At 47.0% G+C, this 12,961-nt stretch overlaps 1 long non-coding RNA gene across 3 annotated transcripts in view; it reads right to left on the minus strand.

Moving 5' to 3' along the window:
* Positions 1–2,361: 2,361 nt before the first annotated feature.
* LOC106144972 (uncharacterized) overlaps positions 2,362–12,961 on the minus strand; it is a 46,123-nt gene continuing 35,523 nt past the window's right edge. The window contains exons 6-11 of one of the 3 annotated variants that reach the window (XR_013437912.1): positions 9,017–9,310; positions 8,188–8,252; positions 7,513–7,711; positions 6,997–7,055; positions 5,526–5,639; positions 2,362–2,813 (exon numbers count right to left, since the gene is read on the minus strand). This is a non-coding gene — a long non-coding RNA (uncharacterized LOC106144972). Of the gene's footprint in view, positions 2,814–5,525; positions 5,640–6,996; positions 7,056–7,512; positions 7,712–8,187; positions 9,311–12,961 lie in introns of all 3 variants that reach the window. The other 2 variants (XR_013437910.1, XR_013437911.1) reach the window with 2 other exon arrangements.

Raw genomic sequence — 12,961 nt, forward strand, 5'->3', positions numbered from 1 at the left:
AGGAGCAGAGATCATCCCAGGAACACTGGCTAGAGGAGGAGCAAATTTATCACAAGACAGGTGACAGCCCAATTGACCTGTAACCATGACACCAGCCCTCAGCAGGACTATTTAAAGGGATTCCAATTTCCAGGGTTTTAAAATGCAGCCCTGGGGCTCCCTGCAGTATCATAGGTTTCTATAGGATGTACAACCTTCAGACCAAAGCCATGGGAAGGTTTCCTCAAATACCTTCTGATGTCCACCTCTGGGGTCCAGCTAGGCTCAGAAGTTCTCAGGGGGTCACCAACAGCCACCTCCTTTCAGTTCCTTGTGCAGAATGAATCCATCCAAGCCTTCCTCCGAACCCCAAACTCACAACTGGAGGCTCAGCTCTAAGGACTTGAATCTGGACTCCAGGAACTTGGGGCCAGGGAACAAGGGCCCTAAGGGTGGGGCGGCTATATGTAGGGCTGTGTGAGGCAGAACGGTGCCCTGTTCAGCCAGGTCAGTGGGACCCCGTGTCACAGCAGGGCACTGAAAATGACTCTGTAGTTATTGTTCATCAAATTGGACACCCCCATGGAGCCCACAGAACATGAGATGAAACTGCCTAAGGGAGACTGAGAGGCAGAATAACCCTGGGGGCGGAGTTTCTTCCCCACCGCGGGAATTTCTCCAGACGTTGCCACACCCTCTTCTCCTGTTCCTTCACTGCCAGCTATTCTGCAGACGATTTTATCTGCAAGGGTTCCTGGTGTCTCTAGGATTGAAATGGACTGCCTGCCCCCATAACTGGTGGGGTGATCGCAGCACTTTGGGGAGGAAGGAAAGGCTAATTAAGGGGGAAGGGAGGGTTGTTTCAGCTTGAAGCTCCGTAAGAGTCTGTATCTGCATGCACATGCACACCAGCGTCAAGGTCTGCGTGTTTCTCCTGTGTGTGTGCACACACGTATGTAAATTTGCACTATGTGACATGTGCATGCACATGTGTATTCATGTAATTGTGTGTGGGGTGCAGTGTGTGTGTGAGCAAGAGAGAGAGAGAGAGAGAGAGAGAGAGAGAGAGGGGAAGAGAGGCAGCGAGTCCCCTCCCAGCACATTTCGGGTTGGGCTGTCTTGCAGCTCTGCGCCTTGTTATTGCAGTGCAGCCAGAGCCCAATCATTACCACCAGCTGGAGACATCATTTGGTGTCATTTGGCTTTGCAGAGCTCCTACCAGTGAGGAAACCCAGGAGAGGAGAGTTGTCTTGGAAAAGAACAAAAGTGAGAGAGAAACAAAAAGCAGAAGAGGCAGAGGGAGGGGAGGAACTGCAGGCTTCTTGAGGAGAGCAGAGATGGAGAAATGCATGCAGGCGACACTGTGGGTAAACCGAGGCAGGCTGGGGTGGGAGGAGGAAAAAGAAAGGCCTTTAATTATTATGTTCCAATTAAATAAAATATAAAAATAGTAAAGATAAAAAGGAGAATTTTTGTTGTCTTTTGAGCCATTTGAAAGCCTATCTTCCCCCTTCCCACGTCACATATCACAAAACAGTGAACCTATTAGACAAATTCTCAGGAACTCAGGAGACAGCTTACTGCAGTTGCTTCTTTGGGGATATGTCCAAATTTTAATTCACTCATCCCTCGTTTGGCTTCCCTTTGGACCTGCCTCTGTACACAGGGCTTGGAGGAGACAAGGGCAGGAATGTGGGGGGCTTTCACCCTGCAGCGGCCTCGGTGCTGCCAGGTGTGAGCATCCCTTGGAGCCCTGGGTTTCAGGCTGCTGGATTCCCTCCCACCCTCCAGCCTACCACTGTAAATCTTCCATGAACTGTGGCTTGGTTTATGGTAATGGAAGAGAAGGGATGATCAGGTGGCTGGACGGTAGGAATTAGGTATCAGTCAAAGAGGGCACCACCGTAGGTGCAGAGGCCCTATGATGTCTCCGAGAGTCAGGGCTGGAAATAGTGTGTTCAGTGCTCTTAATCCAGAAATCACTCCTGCTTTTGTAAATTTTCAGTGATTGAGTATTCACAACTACCTCATTAACTTAGCCTTAATGGCCAGGAATTCTTGAGTCTTAGTTAGCATTGATGAAGACTCTTAGAAAAGGTGGCTCTTTACCATGGGACACTTGTAAAAAAAAAAAAAAATGGAGCTACACATGGTCTTTTTTAACATTTATCACACACTTAAGTCTGTGCTCAGTTTTCTTTCTTTTCATTTAGAGTAACATAGAATACAGTCAGGCATTAAAAGAGGGAAACACTGAGAATACAGCAGTGGGGAGTAAGCATAGCCAAATACCAAGAGCTGGTGTGCAGTGTAAGTGTTGAACAAATGAATGAATAAGTGTACCTCATGAGAGGAATCAAGAAACTACACACACAATGCACACCCTATTTCTTGTATATTTTTAATGCATTGGCACTGCAGAAGAGTGAAGGAACTTTGTACGTGGTCCCATGGACCAGCTGCATCACGGTAACCAAAGTTCTTGGTAAATACACAGACCCCCAGTGCAAAGTCAGACGAACGACGTCAGGATCTAGGTGGTGATGTAGGACACAGGAGTTTACATTTGCTAACAAGCATCTTGGGAGATTTCTGATGAACTGCTAGGTCTTGGGGTCCTTGGATTAGCGATGTGTTAGAGCAGCCTAGGGAGGTGTAGGCCTGCAGATGAAGCTAATATTGCTGTTCAAGCACTGGACCAGTGGGGAAGAAGACCTTGACTTATTCCTGGAAGCCCACTGTGTGTTCCTGGGCAGCAAGTCACGCCCCTTCCTGGTCTGGGTCTGGTCTTCTGTAGACGTCCAGTCAAATAAATTCCCATGGTTTTATAGTAACTAAGGGGAAGAGAATGACAATGAGTTCAAGATCACCTGGAAAATGTCCTTGAGATGCTGAGGACCTTGCTCTGCCCTCTCAGCTTCCTTTGCCTACATGGGGAAGAGGTCAAGAGGTAGCAGGTGCCTGGGTTCAGGTCCACCTGGCTGCTTCACTCACAAAGCCTCCTGGAAGACTCGAGGACCCCGGCCCAGACCCAGGCTCCCTGGCCCTCTGACAGTCACCCAGTCTCCCGGAAATGGCACCAAGGGGAAGCTCTAAATCACGTGCGGATTACAGTCGTTCTGTTTGCCTTTTTCCGCAGTAGATCCGATGATTTAAATTAGGTCTCGATTCTTGTTTAAATTATAGTTTACTGTTCTGCACCCCGCTCAGAAGTGAATTACCTTAAGCAGCGGTATTAATAACATGGTTATAATTAAGCCTCATTACTGCAGGCAGTTTGCTGAAACAAATTGCTTCTTCATTATTATTATAGCACCTTTGGTAAAAAGACATTTCCCCAGAATGCGACCTTGATGCTTTATATAGTAAAAGCCGAGATATGATAGAGATGTAAGGATGAATTAGCATCTTTTGCCTTCTCTATCCGGCTCATTAGAAGGAAAGGAACGCAAGTCAAATCCAAACAGCCTTGATGGCAATTTTAATCTGTATGAAATGGATAATGAATAGTTTTGAACTTTCTGCGACATTTTTGTAATGGTGTTTTATTTATATGATGCTACTACTAAAATGAATAAATAAAAAAATACAAGCCAAGGAGAAGAGACAAGAAAAGCCAGGGAGGTCTCACCAGACAGCCAATGGCATTGAACTTGAGCTTGTTATCATCAATTGGTTTGAGAGTTTCTGGCCCAGAGCCTGTTACACCGGGCTAGAGGAGAGGAGAGGACGGTATGTCTATTTATTCTAATTCTGCTGCCTTACTCTGGCCTCCAGGCCTGGGAAAGGAAGAAGGCTGGAAGGAATGACCTAGAAACTTTGCAAACCAAGTTTGAAAGGCATGCCAACTTCTGAGAATGCATAGAGCCCTAGGACATTCAGTTTTAGTGCCCGCTGGGGCTCTGAAGGCTTGGGCACTACACACCCCATCTGTCCGCTCCCTCTCACTCCCCACATCCTGTATACTGAGAAGGAAAACACATCTTTGCTGGCTATAAGACTTGTCTTGGTCACTTCCTATTTCGCTTATTAGTTATCCTTTCTGGTGATAATTAAGACTCTGTAAATTAATTTTGTTTGGTGATTTACTCTCTTTTTGTAATTAGATGTGGTGATTACAATGCACTTCATATCACACAAGAATTTTCTTAGAAAGAGGCAAATAGAGGCTCACATGGGCACTCATTCTCATACAGGAATGTGGCCCCTTCTGCTAGGAGAGTGGTCTCTGCCGAGAGGGACAAACTGACACAGCCAGGCCACCCGTTGTGGCCCACCTGAGCTTCCATGGAGGAACAGCTGAGCTGGGCCCCTGCTGCCTTCCACCCAAGATCCTGACAGGGTCTCATCCTGCTCTCCTGACTTTTTCTTCAGCTAGAGACCTAGAGACTCTCTAACCCCTTTAGTTAGAGGTGCCGTAAGGTCATTCTGCATGGACATGCATGTTTCTGTCATCCAGACTGCCCCACTGAACATGTGGCCAATCAGTGGGACAAACCCTCATCCTCTTCCCATCTCTCTTTATCTCCATCTCCAGACACCCAAGGGGACAGAGTGGTCCTCACAAACCAACTGCCCATCCAGAGTCCCTGTGGTGATAAATAGCTTCCCAAGGAACAGGAGGAGCTGCAGATGGCTTGTTCCACCCCAAGAATGTAAAATGCCGTGGCTGACAATAGGGATTTCTGGAGTCAAACAGACCTAAACTAGATTCTGGGCTCACCAATGAAAAGCTGTGTGATTCAAGAAAAGTGACTTGTCCATTCTGAACCTCACCTTCTTTCCATTCTTAACTTACTATGGTGTTGGTGCTGTAAAGATCAAATGGGAGATTACATCCAAAATGCTGGGCAGATTGTAAATGCTCAATAAGTGGAAGCTATTACTACCGGCCTTCCTACAAGCTTTTTCTTCTTTCTCTGGGGGGTGGGGGGTGGCTCTTGTATCATATACCAGGTGATAACTCAGCCTTTAGGAAGCCTGGGGAAAGGTCAGCAGGCCAGTTAGGAGACTGTCTTTATTACATAAAAAGCTCCCAAGAATAGCTGGGCCCATTTGGAACAGGCCTCCAGGCCTCAAGCTCTATATCCCTTGGCAGCAGGGCTGCTGAGCTCAGCCTGGCAAATGAATGATGAGAGTCAGAGCAAAGAGACGCAGGACTCTTCTCTGCTCCTTTACTGCCTTGCCCTTCCTGGATGCAGCTCTGGGGGTCATTACCACTCACACCAGCAAGGGCTTCAGGTTCCTATACTCACAGCCCATTGGGCACTTGCTACAAGCCTGGCACTGAGCTCGTACAGAGAAAGTCCCCCATGTTTTTTATGTAAGTCTTGACCTTAAATCGCTTACAACTTCCTAGGGGTGGGTATGTCTCCAGTTAGGGTTCAAATCAGGAGGTGTAGGAGCCAGAAATTCTCACCTGAGATAAGGGATGGCTTCTCGGAGGCTCTTGAAACATAGATAAAATACTCATGGGCAAAGAGGAGGAGATGATCAGATACAGACAGAGAAGTCCCCTGGGCAAAGATGGATGGGTGAGGCAGTACCTGGCATGCTCAGGACACGGAGATTTCACGAGGGGGGTCACAACTCAAGGTGTGGGGTGGGATGTTCCAGGAGCCAAGACCTGAGCAGTTGGTCGAGGCCAGTCCTCATATGACCTGAAAAGCCACACCAAAGAGTCTGAACTTATTCTGTAGGTTTCTGAGAACTGTTGAAGAGTCTGGGGGGGAGGTAAACATTCCTGTTTGTATTTTGCAAAGGTTACCCCTGACAGCCGCGAGGGTGGAGTGGCGGCAGGGAGGCCAGTCCGTGAGCACACCCAGTGGTCTCAGCAGGAGGTCCCGAGGTCCTAAGAGGAGGTGGGGGGTCCCACATTGGAGCCCAAGTGGATGTAGGCACTGCTCCCCAACATTGGTGCACCCTGTCGTTGCCCGACTTGCTCTTTTCAGACAAATTCTCAGGAAGCAGAATTCCATCTCGTTCCCCACTTGATTTCCTCTTATCTGGACCTGCCCCAGGTTCTTTACCCTCTCTACCTGCCCAGTCAGGCCTTTAGTGGACGCAGCCGAGCACCGGTCACAGTCCAGTTGCTATTGAGTTCAGGTGCCCTTCTCAGCAGCCCCTTCATGGCAGCTGGCATTAGAACTATGTCCTCAGGTCCCCTCTCTCCCACCCTTCCCCCTTCCTTGACTGCGGTCTGACCCCTGGCACTCCTGCTGTTAGGACATTTAGACTCTGGAGTCACTATTGCACATTCTCCTGTAGGGGCCTGGGTGGCATTTGAGGCAAAAAGCCACAGGATCAAGGACTGAACATTTAAAGCCCTGCAGTCTCTTGTCATTTCCCTACTGGATGAAGAATTGTGAGTCCCGTTGAATGATGGCAAGCGTGCAATTAGATCAAAGGTCACTGCAGAAAAATAGCTTTGCCGATGTGAAGAAATGGGCCCCTTGGAACCTTTCACGCTGGTGTTCAAGCCCTCAGAGGCTGGGTTTCAGAGAAGCTTGAAGTCTGCTCCTGCCAGGCTGGGGGAAGTCTCCTGCAGGGGAGAACCAAGCGCTGCAACCTGCCTGTCCCGGTGCCCCACGCGCTGCCAGCACCAGGCATGGTTCCAACTAAGGGAGAAGAAGAGGGAGCTAAGCAGAGAAGGGAGGCTAGCCAACTCAGAACAGTCAGCTTGGTTATTCTGGGGTTGTTTTTCCAATTTGCAGGAATCCCCAGTCCCTCATTTCTTACTGTGGGGCAGAGCACTGGGCTGCGTGGCAGGTGGAAGCGAAAAGAAGGAACATCGAAGGATTGAGCTGTCCCTGTGGCTGTGTGTAGGCAGCTCTGGTCCACAGTGCGGACAGGAGGGAAGTAGAAAAGTGATAGTAACGTGAAACTAGTTTTCCCAGGAGCCTTAATTGCATGCAAAGACATTACTAAATATATAAAGAAATGGCATTTAATATGTATCTCATTGCATGTACACATCAGAAAAGAGACACTTTGTGCTATAATGCATTACACACTCACCACAATTTTTGTACAGCAGGCCTTCCATAGCTGGGGGTTCCTATCAACATTTTCAACACCTGTGGATTGAAAATATTTGGAAAAAATGTGGCTGTATTGAACATATAGGACTTATTTTTTTGCCATTATTCAGTAAACAATATAGTTGAAAAGTTATTTACATAACATTTGCATTGTAGTAGGTATCCTAGTAATGTGGAGATAGTTTGAAGTCTATGGGAGGATGTGCAAAGGTTATGTGCCAATACTATCCCAATTTATATGAGGGACTTGACCCTCTATGGATTTTGGTGTCAAAGGGGACTTCTGCAACTAATTCTCCACAAACACTGAGAGACAACTCTACTTCTTTATGACTATACTACCCCAGACTCCAAGCTAATAAAGCTCAGAAAACATTTCGAATTCATCCCTGATTTCTAACATGTAGCATAGAGTTGTTAGACATAGTCAGTTCTCAATATTTATTTAATTGATCAATAAATGAATTGAAAGGGAGAGAGGGCACATACTTACATTTTGTGCATACATTCAGTATGAGGAAGGAGTATGGCCATCTGTTATTCATGCCTCCTACACCAAATCCTAACCACATAGCATCCTTCCTTTGCTCTCAAGAGGATTTTAAAGTCCAAGAAGTTTGAGAAGTTTGCTCAAATCACACAGGTATTCAAACCCAGTATACATGTACTTCTAAAGTCTATTTTTTAATTACCTGTCCAAGATAGAAATTGTAATCAATATCTTTCTGGTTCCTGAGTATCAGTTCCTCCTTCTTTAGCAACAACATCCCAAATTTTCTTTCAAGAGACGTGCTTCACTTAGCCCTTGTGCTCTGGTAGAATTGACTCAACTTCTGACTTCAGGTGACCTCAGGACTCAGAGGTATCTTTAAAAGCATGTCAGCTCCTCCCAGTAATGTGTTCCAGCCTTAGTCACCCAACCCAGGCAGAGACACCAGAAACTAAGAATTCTTGCAAGAGAGCTATTGAGAGAAGGACTCTTTGTGGACACTCAGCCTTGTTCCCACGCTTCTCAGCTCTGCCTTGAGAAGATCTTCTCCAAACTCTGCTGCCAGCCAGATCCCTCCTAAGCCCCTTCCTAGGCCTCAGAGCATCTAAAGCTTCTCCAAATTCCAAAGTTTCAAGGACAAGGGTTCTTTAACTAGAAGCCTACAGGCTCAAGTCCTACCTTCCCAGCTGCAGCTCTTCCTGGTTGAGATTCCTCCAAGTGGGTTAAGAACAAAGAGAGTATGCCTGTGAACAATGATTTCAAAAGCAGCAAAAATTTTCTTTGTCTTTCATTGCCATTCAAACAAACAAACAAACAAAACAAAACAAAACTTCCCCCTTCCCTAACTCACTACCTGACACTGCCCACTTTCCCCAGCCATTAAATGAGATTTTTAAGGTTCCACAATTAGATTTTCATAGCTTTGTGCATTAACATAGGACCTCTGGCCACCGTTACAATGCAAATCCCCTGGGAGAGGGAACATGGTAAGGCTTAGCAGTCAGCACACGTATTGGGAAGAAGAGGATTTCTAGGCTCAGATGATAAAAGTGGGACTCTGTTAATGGCCTCAGGTTAATTTCTCTGGGCCTCAGTTTCTCCCTTTCTCCATGGGCAAATGGGGACAATAGGCCTTCCCTCTCCAGACCTTGGTGAGGACTGAGGGAGGCAGCACCGTCCCTCACTGCGAGGAACTGCTATTGGGACAGTCCTAGGAGGCCACTAGGTTGATTGAGGACTCATGGGAGTCTAGGTGCCACATGACTCTTCACACACTCACACCTTTTCATCTTTATAGATCCCTCTCAGAGCAGTGCTGTGATGGTCTATGTTGGCGTTCAGGACACCCCAAAATACAACTCTTTGGTATTTGAAAAAAAAAAAAAAAACAGAAGCAGGAAGCTCCCTCTGACCTTCCCCCCACCTTTCTTCCACCATGATACCTGGGAAGGATTTTCTAATCTTCCCCCAAAGTAGCTCAGAAGACTCTCATATGAAAGGTGCCCACCCTGCATCCAGAGGAAATGAACACTCTTATCTCTGAAGACACTGGGATGCAGAGAAGAATATGAACAAAGACCCTCTCTGTCAAGTTCTCCTCATTAGCTCACACCCCTTTGGTCCAGTCACGCTTCTGTCCGGCTGTCCACTTCCTCATCAAACAGCAGAAAAATACAGAGATGGCCTCATTTCTTTGGGTCTTCATTTCTCAACCACTATGTCATTAAAATTTATATTAAACAACGTCATGTGCTTTTCTCTTGTTAATCTGTCTTCAGTTCTGGGGACCTCAGCCATGAACCTAAGATGAGAAGACAAGTCATTTTTTTTTCCCCGTACAGCTGCCTGTATAAATAAAGAAATTGTCACATGGAGAGGCTGAGCTATTTTTCCAAATATATAGGGAACAGCATCTGAACCCAAGCAGTCTGACACCAAAACCCACACTCCTAAGACATCATGTGGTGTCCTGGTCAAATATTTTACTAAAATATGGAAATCAGGTGGTCCCCAGGAATCAGAAAAAGAAGGTTTTGTTGGGGAGAGAAGGTGTTGGGAGCCTGGGGCCAGGAAGATAAGCTGCCCAAGGACCACCTTCTGTCCCTGCTTGCCTAGCCCAATGGGCTCATATATTCTTTTATGTGAAAATAAAAATAAATGATGTGAAAAATGATTAAGCAATTACTTAATAAATGATTACAATTTATTAAGCAGATTTTTGTGGAGACTTGTATGTGGCCAGGAAAGAAATGCTAATAAAAAAAAATTTTCTAGAAGAAGAATATAAATGTCTACCACATTTGTTCAATACCTGAAATTTATTTTATATATGGGAAATACCTCATATATACCCTAAAGTGATACATAACACACATGGACAATCCCCCGCACGGCGACCTGATTCTGAGGCTCAACCTTCAACTGGACGAGTCTGTGAGAAGAAGCCAGCAGCCTGTTCTGCTGCAGGCGGTGGGGCCTGCAGGCCGGCCTCCCCCGACCTGCTTCTGCTTGGCTTTCCCAGGGAAGCAGGGGCAAGCCCCGGAGGCTGAAGAAAAGTTGCTTCCCTCAGTTCATTTCTGGGCTGGTAATGGTTTCCGGCCTCTTTATTTGCATCCATAATTGACAGCTCCTTAGCAGCTCATTAGGAAAGTAGGGCTCTTTGTGACCAAGAAAAGAGGGGAACAAATCCCTGGGGCTGGGAGAGTCCTTGAGAACCTGTTTAAGAATCTCAGAAAGACAGGAGACACAGATTCACAGGGACCAAGATCTCCAGGGGCTCCTCAGTAATCCCAGGAAGAGAACCACCGCTTCTTCACACTCTACAGGAAGCCTTGATCCTGTGCCTGCATCTGTGTGGAATAGATGAAGCTGGAGCCACAGAACAGTGAGAAAGGGCCCAAGGACCTGGGCACTTAGGGAGGCCAGCCAGTGATATCTGTTGAGTCTCATTCAGATCCAGCTGGGCTCTGAGGTTCTCATATCAGCAAGCAGTGACTGAACCCTCACAGTACCAGGAACCCCATGTCTGAGGGGCATTTATAAGGGGAGAAAATTTGCATTCATTACTATAAGCATTTATTGGGTGCCATCTATTTACCAGCCAAATTGTATATAATAGGTTGTTGTTTTGCTTGGTACCAGCCCTTGACCAATGAGCCACATCCCCAGCCTATTTTGTATTTTATTTAGAGATAGGGTCTCACTGAGTTGCTTAGCGCCTCGTCATTGCAGAGGCTGGCTTTGATCCTCCTATCTCAGCCTCCCAAGCTGCTGGGATTAAAAGCATGTGCCACCGTGCCCAGCATAATAGGCTGTTTTAATCCTCACAGTAGAATTAGAATGGTAACACTCAACATTTTTTAAAAATCATAACACAGAAAGGTTTACACAGAATCCACAGCCAAATCTTAGGAGTCCAGTAAAATTCCCCCACAGAGGCACAATGAACAACCCAGGGGCAACATGGTAAGGGTAGAGAAGAGGGGTGGACAGCAAATTCTGCAGGAATTCAAGGAAGTTAGAGGCAGCTCTGAACTAGGCAAGTTAGTGTGGGCTTCCTAGAAGGGGTGGACCTTGAGCTAGGTCTCAGAAGATGAGGAGGTAGGTGAGTAACTTTAAGAAGGAAGGATTTATTTTGGCTCATGGTTTCAAAGGCTTGTCTATGATTCGTTGGCTTCATTGCTCTAGGTCTGAGGTGAGGAAGAACTTCATGGCACAAAGGCAAGGGGAACAAAACTTGCTCAGCCCATGACTGCCAGGAAGTGGGGGTTGGGGAACAACTGACATGCCCCCAGGGACGTACTTCCTCCAACCCCACTGCACCTGCCTACCACTTCCACCACTTCCCAGGTGTGCATTCAGCTATCAACGGATGAATCCACCGATGGAGTCAGAGGTCTCACTCCACCGATGGAGTCAGGGCTCTAACGACCCAGTCACTTCCTAAAAGCCCCACCTCTGATGCTGGCTGCAATAGGGAACAAGCCTTGAACACTTGCAGCTTTGTGAGACATTCCAGATTCAAACCATAACAGTAGGGTTTGGAGATATGGACAGAAGGAAAAGACACGTGGGCTGGGGTCCAGGGAAGAGGGTGAGTCAGCAGTAGATTCACAACAGGAAGACCACCATGTCTTCTTGGGAGCAGGTACACTGGAGCACTGGAGCAGGGGGGACACAGGATGTGGGTGAATAAGAGGAAATGGCAAGGAGAGCAGCCAATCCCAGGTTGAAGACTGGGGGCCACAGCCTCTAGGTGTTGGGAGCCACAAAGACAATTGAGAAAAAATATAGTGCTACAGAAATATGATGCCTAGCAGGGAAGGATGGGGATCTTCTCTACGGAGGACCCAGCAATCTGACCAGGGTTGGGGAAGGGCCTGGGGCTAGCTCTGGGCTTCAGGGAAGGGTCAGGCCCCCCTAGGCTATTTCAACCAGTTTATTCCCTGTGTAAGTCAGCTTTCTGTCGCTCTAACAAATACCTGAAACTATCAACTTATAAAAAGGAGAGGTTTATTTTGGCTCACAGTTTTGGAAGTTCTAGTCCATGAATGGTTGGCCCTGTTGCTTTGGGCCTGGGGCAGGGCTGCATATCGTGGTGGGAGCACATGGTGGAATAATATCACTCACCTTATCTCCAGAGGATCAAGAGAGTGTGTAAGGGACTGGAGTCCTCTTTGGAGGCATTCTCCAAGTGATCTAAAGACCCCTGACTAGGACCTACCCCTTAAAGATCTCATCACCACCCAAAAGCTCCACAGACTAGGGACCAAGCCTTTAATACATACATGGGCCTCGAAAGGGCCCTGCAGATTTCAACTACAGCACTCCCCTCTACACTCCTGCAGGCTTTAGTCCTCTTTTCCCTATGGCACCCCTTCACGGCTACCTCCTCTTCCATGCAGTGCCCAGCACGGCACCCCAACATCACCAATCTCTGCCAGATCCTGTCTTCACATGCAACATTCCATCCCAGAATGTGCTCCCCTGCCCACCCCTCAATGAAGCATATCACTAACTCCTCTCCCACAAACACACCCCTCCCAATACACACCCCTCTTTAAACTCTGAATACTACCACTCTGTGAAGTGGGATCTTTTTCTGTTCCTGCACTAGAATGTGTGTGTGGCACAATTCACATCCCCTGACATTTTTATGAGTTAAAGTCACTCCATCGTTTTTTATATATGTCTTCTCTCAACAAGTACATGATCAGCCTGGTATAGGCAGGGGCTAATCCTCTGCCCAATCAAGTTCTTCTTGACTACCTGCTTCCAGGAACGTCTTTCCTACCTCAGATCCTCACTGCCCATTTGGATACTGGAGCTAGTTTGCATGGATGTTTGCTTCCCGTTCATTCCTTCACTCATTCCCTCATTTATTCTGTGGAGTAGATGACAATGGGCCTGGACACCCACCTCACTGACTTGGGTGAATCTCTGGACAACTCCT

The sequence above is a fragment of the Ictidomys tridecemlineatus genome, chromosome 4, assembly GCF_052094955.1.
Source record: "Ictidomys tridecemlineatus isolate mIctTri1 chromosome 4, mIctTri1.hap1, whole genome shotgun sequence".
Taxonomy (NCBI): domain Eukaryota; kingdom Metazoa; phylum Chordata; class Mammalia; order Rodentia; family Sciuridae; genus Ictidomys; species Ictidomys tridecemlineatus.